The sequence below is a fragment of the Neolamprologus multifasciatus genome, chromosome 6 (assembly GCF_963576455.1).
Source record: "Neolamprologus multifasciatus chromosome 6, fNeoMul1.2, whole genome shotgun sequence".
NCBI classification, from domain to species: domain Eukaryota; kingdom Metazoa; phylum Chordata; class Actinopteri; order Cichliformes; family Cichlidae; genus Neolamprologus; species Neolamprologus multifasciatus.
The window spans coordinates 3,228,709-3,241,498 of record NC_140444.1 but is presented as its reverse complement, the minus strand read 5'-3'; the positions used below and the strand labels follow the sequence as shown (position 1 = coordinate 3,241,498).

The following is a 12,790-nucleotide window of genomic DNA, read 5'->3' as shown; positions in this document are numbered from 1 at the left end:
AACCCACAGTGAAGTCAAACAAATGCTGGTTAAGCTCTAATATAAACTGTGCAGAGACTGCACCCATTTCCTGATGTTCTCTAAACAGAACCGATCGTCTGCCTCAGCCATCGTGGTTTCATTTTCACAAACGGAGAATGTCAGGAGAAACACACATGACGTGAACTTTACTTTCTTTGTCTTCTTCTGCTGTCGATTTGGTAAAAGGTGTGATAATAGCTGACGTGCCAATGAAATCTGATGAATGTGTTTCCACAACACAAACCTCTGAGCAGCTGATGGATCGCAGAGCATGCTGGGTAATGTAGGAAAACAAGATGAGCACCTCTTCACAGCTCCATCAAAAAATCACCTTTTTTTTGTGAGAGCTTCCAACCTAAGAAAGAAATTATAAGACAGAGACCTGGCGATGAAAGTATGATCCAGATGATTTAAAAAAAAAAAACTTTTTGAAAACGTCCTTCTGGGAGGAAAATTCAGGAAATTTCTCAAGCAATACAGCAAATAAAATGATCACCCTCAGATGATCCTCGTTCGAAAACTAACCAGAAGTGAGCCCTAAAATATTTAAAACTTTGTCTGATATTTTTTAAAAAACAGCTCCCCCCAGTAATGGCACTATTTGGTGTAGCTACAGTTAAATACTTAAATAATAAACAAATTTGTGCTCTGAGTTTTATAACATTGCTTGCAAGACGCCTTATACTTCTAAATTGGAAAAATAAAGCCCCCCCCCCCCCAACTCATTCTGCTTTGTTAAGAGACACAATGTATCATTTACAGTTGGAGAAAATTAAATTCTCATTGAGAGATAATGTTAAACAGTTTTACCTAATTTGGCCTTTATAGATTACTTTAATAAGTAAAACTGGGAGGGATGGCCTCCTCCCATATTGTTTTTTTTTTTGTTGTTTTTTTTTTTTGGGGGGGGGGGGGGGTGTTTGTTTTGGGGTTTTTTTTCCTCTCCCCCTCCTTTGTATATACTTATTTAGGTATATAAATGTGTATGTATAGACATAGATATATGATTGGAGGAAGGAAGGGAAGGGGAAAAAGAGGGGAAAAAAACCCATGTCACTGTAAATGAGATACATACTTTGTTGCCTGATTTGAATAAAAAAAAAAGAGGAAAAAAAAAAACCAAAAAAAGAAAAACCACGAACCCGCAGCTGTAGTTGCCGTAATGTCAGAGATTTGTTTCTAAAGTCTCCTTTTGGAGCACTACGATGAACGTTTTCACTGTTACCATCTCGGTTTCAATTATAGGGCATTAGTCAGTGAGCATACCACGGATAATCCTCTGTTTTGAAGCATACCATGACCAAGATCTACAAAATGGACCGAAATGAGTGACTGAGCCCATTAATGCAGCAGGAAAGTGTTTACAGATGTCAGGGGTTGGAATGCCGTTTTCCCAGGACCGGAAATGTTTTTCAACCACAGCTTTCGCCATCCGATGGCCTTCAGCCAGAACGCAAGTTTATTTCAAATCATTTCACTTTATTTTTTCTGTCCTGGAAGATATGTCCATGTTTTTTACTGTCTATTGGGCATTAAAAAGAACTCATGCTAAAGGCACTTAACCATAACACTTCACCCAAACCGTAGCTTGTTACAGTCACACTGTATTTCATCTCTGCGGTGTTGAATTTTCCATTTGAATGCAGTCAGGAATGAAGCTCTGTGCCACACTGATAACAGGATCATACACGCAACGCAAGCTACAAAACATAGTCAGCACGACTATTGTAACACAACAACAGTGCAAAGGGTTAAAATTCGAGTGAAATGGAAGTGTTTAAAGTAATAAAATTCTATTTATATGGCACTTTTCAAGATAATGTCAAAGAACGGTCGACAGGAAAACAGCTTAAATATCCAAGTAAAAAGTTCCTCAAAAGCAGAGAGTCCACAGATCTCAGGCTCGGTGGGAGAGAGTTCAAGAGTCGGAGGTCACTCTTGCAAAAGCTCTGTCTCCTTTAGGTCACATGACCTCAGGGACCTGCTGGGGATGTATGGGTGTAAAAGTTCACTGATATATGCTTCTACTCGTCCATGCAGAGCTCTGAAAGTCTTAGTGGAGTTTGAAGTTGATGTGAAGTGAATGCAACTGAATGAGCAACAGTGTGACATGTGAGGCCGCGCAGCAGCGCTCTGAACAACCTGCAGATGTTCCAAGGAAGTTTACCCAAGTAAACCACTAATTACAAGAATCCAGATGTGATGAAATAAAGTATGGATTACAATTTCCAGTTCACAGTGTGACACAATAGAACTCAACCTTTAATGCTTCTTATGTGTTAACAGTGGAAGCGAAACACAGACTTCATATGATCTTACTGGACTAATATTAAAGCTGCTGTGCTTCAGATCTAATGAGTGAATTTCTTGGGTTTTGTATGTTAATTAGTAGGGATGCAACGATACCAATTTTTTCAAACCGATACGATACCGATACTTGGATCTGAGTACTTGCCGATACAGAGTACAAAAACCGATACTTCTACCACACACACACAAATACAATGAATTGGAAGACAGGTTTTATTTTATTCTCTGCCGATAAAAAATAAAATCGTAATAAAAATGACCACAAAAAATTTCAAGTGAAAAATAAGCACTTCTGTTAAATTATTGCAGAGTCTCCACATTGTAATTTAACAAAATATCACTGAACTATTGTCTTGAGCTTTCAGAATAATAAATAAACACTTCTGTTTGGAATAAAATAAACACAAATTAGGTTTGAGAATAAAATAAACTTTTAAATTATTGCAGAGTGTCCAATTTCATATCGCAGCTCGAGTATGCTGAGAAGACGATGCAATCCTATGTTTTCCACGACCGGCATTGGCTGGTCATCCAGAGCGATAAAATGAGTCAGAGCCTCTGTTATTTTAACTGCCCGTGGATTTTCTCTAAACATTTTTCTTCGCTTTTCCAAAACCTGAGTTAAAGTTGGCTGTTCCACACTGCTGACATTTTGTTTAGCCTAGCTACAGCAGCCTCCAGTTTCTCTTTTTTATCTGGAGCCGCCAGTCTCACTCGTCTAACCCTGTGCCTGTTTAGCGCGGGATGTCCCCCTAGTGGCCAATCTAAAAAACTACAACAAAAATGACCAGCCACCCTCTGATTAATGAAATAAGTTGGTATCGGTTCATGGTATCGGTTAACTTTTACGAGTATGAGTACACACACATTTTACAGTATCGGCCCCGATACCCGATACCAGTATCGGTATCGGTGCATCCCTATTAATTAGCCCTAATTAGCCAATATGTGTGTCTCCGCTTGGACTCCCGTTGTTAAGAAATGCTTGATAGCATTAGCTAACAACATCTGGCTTCAAAAACAATAACAGCATTTAAAATACTAATGTTAAAGCTTCAGAGTGCATACAATACAATAGCAAAGAGTAACTATCATCTGTTTGATGCACTCCAACACTAACCCCTCCAACCATGTTCAACCTATAAAAATGGAAAATATTCATTTAATGTTTCATAAACTGCTGTGAAACTGCGTGATATTTTCTCACTTCTCTTTACAGCCGGTCTTAAATAAATGTCTTTCCAGTGGGTTTTTATTCAAACTGTCAAAGACGGCATGAAGTGTGACTTTACTCAAACTCTCAACAGACAAACAAAAAGGCAAACAGGGTCCGTGATGCTGTCAGAACAGCAGAGCATGGCGATGGGGGGCTGCAGGCAGCTGCAGATAAGAACTCCCACACGTGGGTCACGTTATTGCTCTGAGGCAAACCAGATGATGGTGTGGGTGTATGCAGGAAACAGCCATTTGGAGGTGGACTGAGAGGGCGTTTGATTTGAAAGGTACATTTAATCAAAACAGGGCAAAGGAGTTGTTTAAAAAGGATCGACTACAGTAGAGGAAGATCGTTAAGTGACTCGTTGTGGCTGCAGAGCAGAGCAGTGGTTGTTGGTGAGTTCAGCTAAACCCACTGGCCCAGGGAGGACCTGAAGAATCTGATCACTCACAGATTTTTAAAAGGAGGACAGAAGGGTTGGATTACTCTCATTTTTTCCATGAGCTGTTTATGAATCTCTTGTCAGTCAAACACCAAGTGGACCAACAGCCTGACCTCTAATCACAGCTTTAAGAGACTCCTGAAAATACTCAAAGTGCCAATCAGACAAATCCAGCTTCACATATAATCAGAGTGCCACAGGATTAAATCATGGTTAGAAACCGTGTCAGGCACCAGCAACGCCCAGCCAAAACTTTCCAAACGAAAGGTCAGCCGAGAAAAGCCTGGATATTTTTCCCTGTGCTGCTCCCCTTTAAATTAGTAACAGAAACACTGGATGGAGCTGAGCTGTGAGCTCCTCGGTGCAAACGCTCGGATGCTTTCCGGACTTTACCAGACTAGAAAGGAAGATGAAGGGGCGGAAGATGGAGCAGATAGTTTGGGAATTTCCAAATGAGATAAGGAAGAGAAGGGTAAACAAACACTAGACACTCACGTCAACCCAAACCAGCCTGTAACCAGTGCTTAAGATGTGGCCTTAACCCTTTAAGACCTACCATAGAACCAAGTCCGCCAGAGCTTATATTATATTTTTACATGCTGTGGAGCCATTTTTGGGAGCATTTCAAGTTGCTATACATCAATACAACCATTACAGCCCAGATTTTAATAATATGTATGCATTAAGTGCATAGTAATTACATAAATTGCAACAAAGTGCAATAAACTACAAAAAAATTGAAAATTGATTTTGCTTTTTTAACATATATTTCTAGTTAGAGAAATTTAAGAGGCTTATCCCTCAAAACTGTAAATACAAAAAAGTTGCACAAAATAGTTTCCCACCACAGGAAATGTATTTTGAGTGTCTTCATAGTTTTATTTTTGAAATACACCAATTTTTATATACTGCAGGAAAAACAAAAATAAATATTATAATGCAAATTTGCAAAAAAGCAGCATATGCATCAAAATAAACTATTTCCAGCAGTGCAATATGAGTCCTAAGCATCCCAGAAACCACACAGAAAGTGATAAAGTCAAAGATAACTTTTAAAAACACCAGTATAGGCTCATGAGGTTATATGGTAAAAAAAAACTACATTTCCGCGAAATGACGTCACTTCCGGTTTCGGGCAGGTAACGGCGGACATGCAAAAGTTCGCGCTGACGTCTATTCCAACCTAGGAAGTGTTATGAACAGCTGATCGGATCGGCAAAGCGTGTTTCTGGAATATTATGTTTTTGTTGCTGCAAATGCTTTTTATGCAGTTTTTGCAAAGCTATATGTGGAAGGAAACTGTGACCGAGGACAAGCTGATGGCATAAGATGTAAGTACAACTCCTCCGGTTTCATATGCAAAAAAAATGATTGCGCTAGCTTACGTGGTTGCAGAACTACCGGGATTTAAAAATAGTTACGCAAAACAGAGCATGCCCGCTCCCACCGGTTTTAAAGGGTTAAAGACAAAGTGCATCTAGAAGCTGGCTAGAATTGGCTTAACATGACGTGTGAAAACTGAAAAATAGCCAGCTGTGCCAAATCTGCCTACCAGGACCTCCAAAGTGCTTTAGTTATGAGTAGTTCCTATAATCAGGTGTATATTTCATATCATATACACATATATGAAAAATGTGTTGGAAACAGGTTTGAAAGTTTTCTTACTTCATTAGGGATTTTCTGCTGTGCTGTCATTAAGGACAAAACGTCAACATAAATCCACATTGTACTGTGGATTTATGTGCTTTCTGTGCAGAGGAGTTTTTTTGTTTCCTGTTCTCATGCTGTCCTCCTGTAGCCCAGCATGAGTAGAGGTCTCTTTTTTTCCTCTTGTACTTTCCCATTGTAGTGTACATTTCAGTGGTTTTTCTGTAATGCAACCGTTCTCTGACTTGTATCCCCATGTGATGTCTGTGTCGTGTGTGTAAGGTCGGGGGGCGGGTTCATTCCACTGCAGGGCAACCTGCCACTGCATGTGGCGAATAAAATTTGAACTTGAACTTGAACATTATGTTGAATTTACACAAGACTTCTCACTCTAGAAAAATACTCCAATAATTTTATTGTAGCTCAGCCAAAATTTTACATATTCATGAGGTAAAAATCACAAAGAATGCATTGGGAGAACGAGAACCCTTAATTTAAGTTAAACACATTTTGTTTCCTTCTGTGTCTGTATAAATGTAAGACTCTCCTCTCAGAAGCAGCATCTGGAGGTGTTTCTCAGCAGAAGACGACCTCATCTCCCAACACAAAGACTCACGACACAGTAATAGCAGCAGTGCATTTAACATTGTGACTGTAATTATTTTTGAATGAGCGCTTTGCAGTTTTGCAGGCTTACTTATTATAGATTAAAACACACAAATGGCAGCAAGCAGCCGAAGAAGCATCCTCACAGTCAAGCACGGAGAGGAAACGTCATGCTTTGGGCTGTTTTTCTGCTGAGTCTACAGGATGACTTTGCTGGATTGAGGGGCCAATAGATCACGCTATGTATGTCACATCTTGGACAAGAAGCTCCTTTCCTCACGCAGACGATGGGCCTACATACTACCACAGCAACAACAGGGAGCTAAAGAAGGCCTTTCACAAAGTGGCCTCGCCAGCCTCCAGACCTCAAGCTTCAAAGTGACAAGCGGCAAATAAGAAACCTGAATGATTCAGAGAGTTTGTGGTGAGTTGGGGCCCAAATATCTCATGAGAAATCTGCAAACCTGAGAAAGTAACATCTTACTGCTTTAAGGGTTTCTCCATCAAGCACTAAGTCATGTTTTGCATGTGATTAAATACTCATTATACTCAGTAACAAGCAAATCAAATCAAACTTTTAGGTGATTAAAATAAAATAATTTCTTTGTAGGTGAGCAAACTTACAAATTCAGCAAATATTGGAATTATTTCCCCCACTGTAGGTACTAAGATGCTGCAATGATTCATTACGATGAATGCAATCAATGTTGTTTCCTTGAAGGATAATTCTGGTCTAGTCTCTATTATCAGTGGCTGTAATATTATGTACGGTAACGAATCGAGTCATGGAAATGTTTAAACACTTGAATTCCCTCAAGACAAATGAAACAAATGAGTTTCGTTGATAAATTCTGGCATTTAAATGTTCAACCAGAGACTTTTTCTTTACTTGAAATCTTCAGTCAGCGCAAAGCCAAAATGGGAAAACCAGAACCCAGCCCGTTTCTGCAGGATCACAGCCGACATCAGTGAGGCTGCAATCAAAGCGCTCAGTGTTAACATCCCCCACCGGACGCTTTCCTCTCACACCGACTCGAGCGGCCGTTTCCCCGTCCAGCCAGCCTGACGTCACTTTCCATAAACCTGTTTGGAGTTTTCAGTTCTGCCTTGAAGCTGCAGGCAAATGTGATTTAAACAAAAACTCTGTTCTTCTAAAGCCAATGCAGGAAAAAAACAACATCAGCTTCACAACCCAAATCTGACAATCTGGCGAGTTATTTCTCATTTAAAAACCTTTTTGCTGAGTCATTTCCCCTGTGCAGCATGTAGAAAGGCTGCAAAGTGCCAAAAATGCAGTAAAACTAATCTCCTTAACAGATTCCGAAGAAGCTTAGATAAGGAAATTGGGAGCTTATTAGGCCTCTTCTAAAAAACATCAGCTAACTATTTGTTTAGGAAAGAAAGAGTCGGATATGCATTTAGGTGCAGACGTCTTTTTGGATAGAAGCACTTCCTGCAGTTGTGAAAGCGAGCTGGGACATGTTGCTGGAAGATACAGAAATTCTTTCAATTTCAGGAACACCCCCACAAAATCCAACCTGTGGATTAAACAAGTGAGGGACTGTGTGAAAATTATTGGAGGGAACAAAAGGATCAAAGCTGAGGAAGGATTAATACATTTTCATAAAGCGAGTGAGGTAACTCATTTGGTAGAGCAAGGAAACATAGCTATTTTTCCATTATTTATGTGTTATACATTTTTTATATATAACACATCTATATGTTTTATAGATATATATAAAACATATAGATCCACATTTGTGTGTTTGTCACATTCATAAACTGTGGAGTGAAAAGGGAAGTGAAGGCGACGCCTCTCACAAACATTGTTAAAATTATTTTTATGACCTTTTTTTTTTAGTTGTGTCGCGTTTAGCGGAGCAGTAGCTGAGAATCTTCCTGAAAAGGTTAAATATCATCAACATGTTTGCTGATAAACCTGCACAAATCATCCGGTCACAGCCGTCTGGGAATGACAGCTTTGTTCTTTCTTCTGTCGTTAGACATATGCACCTCACTGGAAAATGAACAGTAACATTCACAGTACAACTTCAGCTTTGGAAATTAAGCCTTTTTTTTTTGATAAGGATAAAATCTTTGAATGAAATTGTCCACACACAGAACTTTTGTGTCAATCCCTTCTCTTGTCCTTTTCTCCTCCATGACTAAATATATCATTCTTTGTGACATATTAAACTTCAAAACCTAAAAAAAATGGGTTTAATGGACTCTCTTTTCTCTCTCTTTTTTGACTTTAATGGACTCCACTTGTATGCAGACGATACACAGCTATGCTTTCCTGTTAAGCGCAACATCCTCAGCGGCCTCTCATGCCTTTCCTGCCATTCTTTGTTAGACGTATCAAAGTTTCCTTCATCTCATTTATAGTAAAACTGAGGTTTTATGTTTGGCACGGACACTTTTCCCTAGGAGGTCAGTACAGTAGCTCTTGCCAGCACCATCAAATCATCTACTCAGAACCTCTGCATCATCTTTGACCAGCATCCGAATTTTGAATCTCACATCTCTCAGCTCACCCTTGTTTCCCTCATGTCAGAGATACTGCAAATAATCAACCCTTTCAATCAGTTCCTTTCCTATTTAATCATCTGGAACTTTTCTCTGGCCTTGATTATTGTAATTCTCTCTTCACGTGTGTCTCTTAGTCGTCACGGCTGATAAGAAAACTAGCCAGTGCTCACATATCCCACTTATTTATGGATCTCTTCACTGGCACCCACTGAAATTCAGAATAATCTTTAAATTCCTGTTATTAACATATAAAGCTCTACATGGACGGCCTGCTGCTTATATAGTAGAGCTTTAAGATCTAATTGCTGCAACCAGCCTCTTCGATCAGCCAATCATGGTCTCATTACTGTCCCACGCTCTGATTTTAAAACCAGAGGTGATCACAGTGAGTTTGTAGTGTAGCCCCCAAACCCTGGAACAACCTCCCTCAGCCAATCACGTCTGTTAATTGTTTTAAACCAGTTTTTTATTTACACTGTGAAGCTCTTTCTCTGTGTTTTCCAAAGTGCCGTAGAAATAAAGTTATTCTTTGTATTAAAACTTGCTGCTTACCACAACACCCATTAAATCATCTGGCCTTGGTCAGAAGGCTTTTTTTTAATTATCAAATTGAGACGTTTAAACCCTGCTAGCCTGGCACTGGGGACAAAGAGATTTACTCTATTTCTGAATTTGTTTTGGCCTCACAGGGGCATCAAAGGGTCAGAGTAGAAGAAAGAGTGGAAAGGTCTAAAAAGTAAAGCACCCTGAGGGGATCTTGTTTTTTTTTTCGACAAAGAAGAGTGTGATGGTTTCTACAGTCCCTAAAGTAAAACTTTTGTGCCTGGGTTTTATCATATTTGAAAGAAAAATCCAAAGCTTTGAAGTCGCAGTTTGATTTACAGCCATGAACATGTGTTTATTTTTACCAGCAGCTTTATGCTTTCAGATCATGATGGAAGAGCAGCTCAGCCTCATGTGAACTTTACAAAATGCTTCTGTTTGTTTTAGCGATGCCTCTGCAGAAGGAAGCGAAAAGGCGCGCCGCGTAAACAAAGTGCGCAGAATAAACAGACTTTAGCGCATTTGTCGCTGTTCCTCTGCAGCACGGAGGAAAACTCCCGTCACCCGTGTCTGCAAACATTTGTCCTGCGTTTCCTGAAAGTTTTAGAACTACTGCGTCCACTAACCTTACTGTGGTTGATCTACGTCGGTGTGTTACTGCTGCTTTTGTCCATGATAAAAACCCTCCGGGATGTTTCGGTTTGTCCGGTGGCACCGAGGAGCTTCTGGTCCCCCCCCAGTGTCTGTCGGTTACATCCTTTAACGGAGACTTCGGGGTTAGACAGCTGAGGTGTTGGAGACACAGGGGGAGGAACAGGAGGGAGAGGAGGAGGGCGGTAATACGATGCTTCCTTCTGATTGGCTGAGACATGACTTTACCTTGAGTTTTTTTTTTCTCATCATTTATTTAGACAATTGAACAACAAACATACATAGTGATGTTGAATATAGAAAGGGTATGAAAAATTCCACAGCTTGCAGTGTCTTGAACAAGTTATGTATACACATATAAGTACGTAAACAAAAAGGTATACTTTAGGAGAAAACAGATAAACAAAATAACTGAAAAAAAAAGAAAAAAGGAAGCGCTCAAGGTATAAATAAACAACACGTAAGTCAAGTGAAACTATACATTCGACACAGCTCTTGTGTTTTACACGCTTTGGAGTTAGTACTGTTCTTAAGATTCTCCAGATAATTGGAAAACAGGGCTTTAAAGGCAAATATGTTTGGACGCTGTTGAGAAAATTTTGTACAATGTATGTGAAATTTGGCAAAAATAATCAGAAGATTAATAATATATTTTTTCCCTGGAATTATTTTGTCGGTATGTGAGAGTCCAAATAGAATATGTTGAAACTTCAGTTTACATGAGGAATCAATTTTGGTGTTTATAAAATTATTTAGATCAATCCAAAATACATGTGTATAAGTGCATTCCCAAAATAAATGACATATTGTTTCCTCTGCATTGCTGCAAAAAGTACAAAGAGTATCAATAATTTCTTTTTTTTTAATTTAACCAGATATGTCTTTACCGGATAACATCTATGGACCAACTTAAAAGTAACTTCTCTCTGTAGCTAAAAGACTTATTCTTAGAGCCTGGAAATCACCATCTCCTCCACTGTTCAGGGTTTGGCTACGTGAGATGATTGCTTGTTTGTATATTGAAAAGGTTCGTTATCGTTTGGCTGACACCCATTTTAAGTTTGTCGAAATCTGGGGCCCTTTTCTCAATCATATTAATGGGAATTTAACATAAACTTTAACCTATTTGACTGCACTTTGTGTTTGTGTGAAACTGCACCTCTGCCGGACCCTGAGTCCTTCCTGAACATGTTTCCCACATCTTCCGGTCTTGGTGAACTCTCTGTTGCCCTGTCTAAACTCACACAGAAGATCATCTTTTTTGGACATTGGTGTCTCTTTTGAACTTTTGATTTGTACTGGGTAACTGGTGTATTTTTATTTATTTATTTATTTTGTTTTTATTTTTTTCCTTTTCTTTCCTGTTTTCCTGTTTGGGGTCTTTTTTTGTTGTGTTTGGTTTCTGTTTTTTCTTTTTTTTTTCTGTGCTTAAATGTTATTGTTTTTGAATCTTATGTCCTTTGTCTGGTGTGACGTTATGTAACTTTGAACTTAAAATCTTATAAATAAACATTAAAAAAGTAACTTCTCTTATCTTATTAGTAATAATAAATTTCCTTGATAGAATCCAAGTGTTTTTCCAGTCTATATCATTGTAAATATTGTTCCAGTAAAATACAGCTGCAGGTTTGGAAACAATATCTCTTTGAATGATTTGTCTAATACATTGATTTGTGGCTTTATCACTCAATAAAGGACAGATGTTACCGATGTATATGCTACCGGGATTTAGTTCTGGAATAATACAATTTCTACCCTTAGGAGCAGACACCAATAACCTTCTCACTCCATCTGGTATCGCATCAAAAACCACAGCATATTCTCTTGGAGTGACAGGAAAATCATAAACAGACAAAAATTCCTTATAAGAAAATAATTGACCATTATCATTCAGTAATTGACTCACAGGTAAAATATTTCTATCAACCCATCTCTGAATATATAATGATTTGTTCTTAAATTTAATATCCTGATTGTTCCAAATGAGATATTTATGGGGAGAAAAGTTGTGAGAGTATATCATTAACCAAGATGATAAGAGTTGACTATGAAAGTTGACTTTACCTTGAGTTTCCTTTAAACGTTGAGGGATTCATTACGTCACATCTCGCACTGTCTCGTGCATACTTACGTCTTTAAGTTTTTTTATTTAACAGCCTGCTGAAGTAAAATCGAGGATTCAAACAGTTGAACAGACACACAAAATGATTTCTGAGAAGTGATGGCCTGTCTGCTTGTTTTCCCTCCCTGCAGCTCTGGTTTGGATCGTCATCATCTGCTTCTGTCTCCTCTGTCCCTGTCGCCACACCAACCCTCTGCATGTGCTGCTCCACTTCTTGTCCAGTATGTCCACTGTCCCTCCTCTGCACATGTCCAAATCATTTCAGCTTTGTCTCTGTTTGTCTCCAAACCCCACAGCTGCTCGTGTCCCTCTGATGTACTCCTAATTCTGTCCATCCTGCTCACTCCCAGTGAAACCTGAACATCTTCAACTAGGCCTCTTGTTTTTTCATCAGTACCACTGTCTTCAAATCATACATCACAGCAGGTCCCACTCCCATCTTGTAACCTTTGCTTTCACTCTTACTGCTATCCTTCTGTCTAAAATCCCTTATCTTCACCCACTCCACTCTGCCTGCACTCTTCTTCACCTCTCTTGTGCACTGCTTAGGCTGGTCTTTAAACTCATCCTCTTCAGTGCTCCTTGCATCTTCACTGTCTTCCTCTCATTCACACACATGAATTCTGTCTTGTGTAACAGGGTCATAAATCACATTGTTATAATTACACAAAATGTGGCCTAAACCCCCAAACTGTTCCTT

The 12,790-nt window shown here is 39.1% G+C and overlaps 1 protein-coding gene across 4 annotated transcripts in view; it reads right to left on the bottom strand.

Moving 5' to 3' along the window:
• LOC146516154 (ras and Rab interactor 2-like) overlaps window positions 1-10,234 on the bottom strand; it is a 50,426-nt gene extending 40,192 nt beyond the window's left edge. The window contains exon 1 of one of the 4 annotated variants that reach the window (XM_085162018.1): window positions 9,944-10,234. The gene's annotated coding sequence lies outside the window, so the exon portion shown is untranslated. Of the gene's footprint in view, window positions 1-9,939 lie in introns of all 4 variants that reach the window. The other 3 variants (XM_085162016.1, XM_085162015.1, XM_085162017.1) reach the window with 3 other exon arrangements.
• Window positions 10,235-12,790: the final 2,556 nt, after the last annotated feature.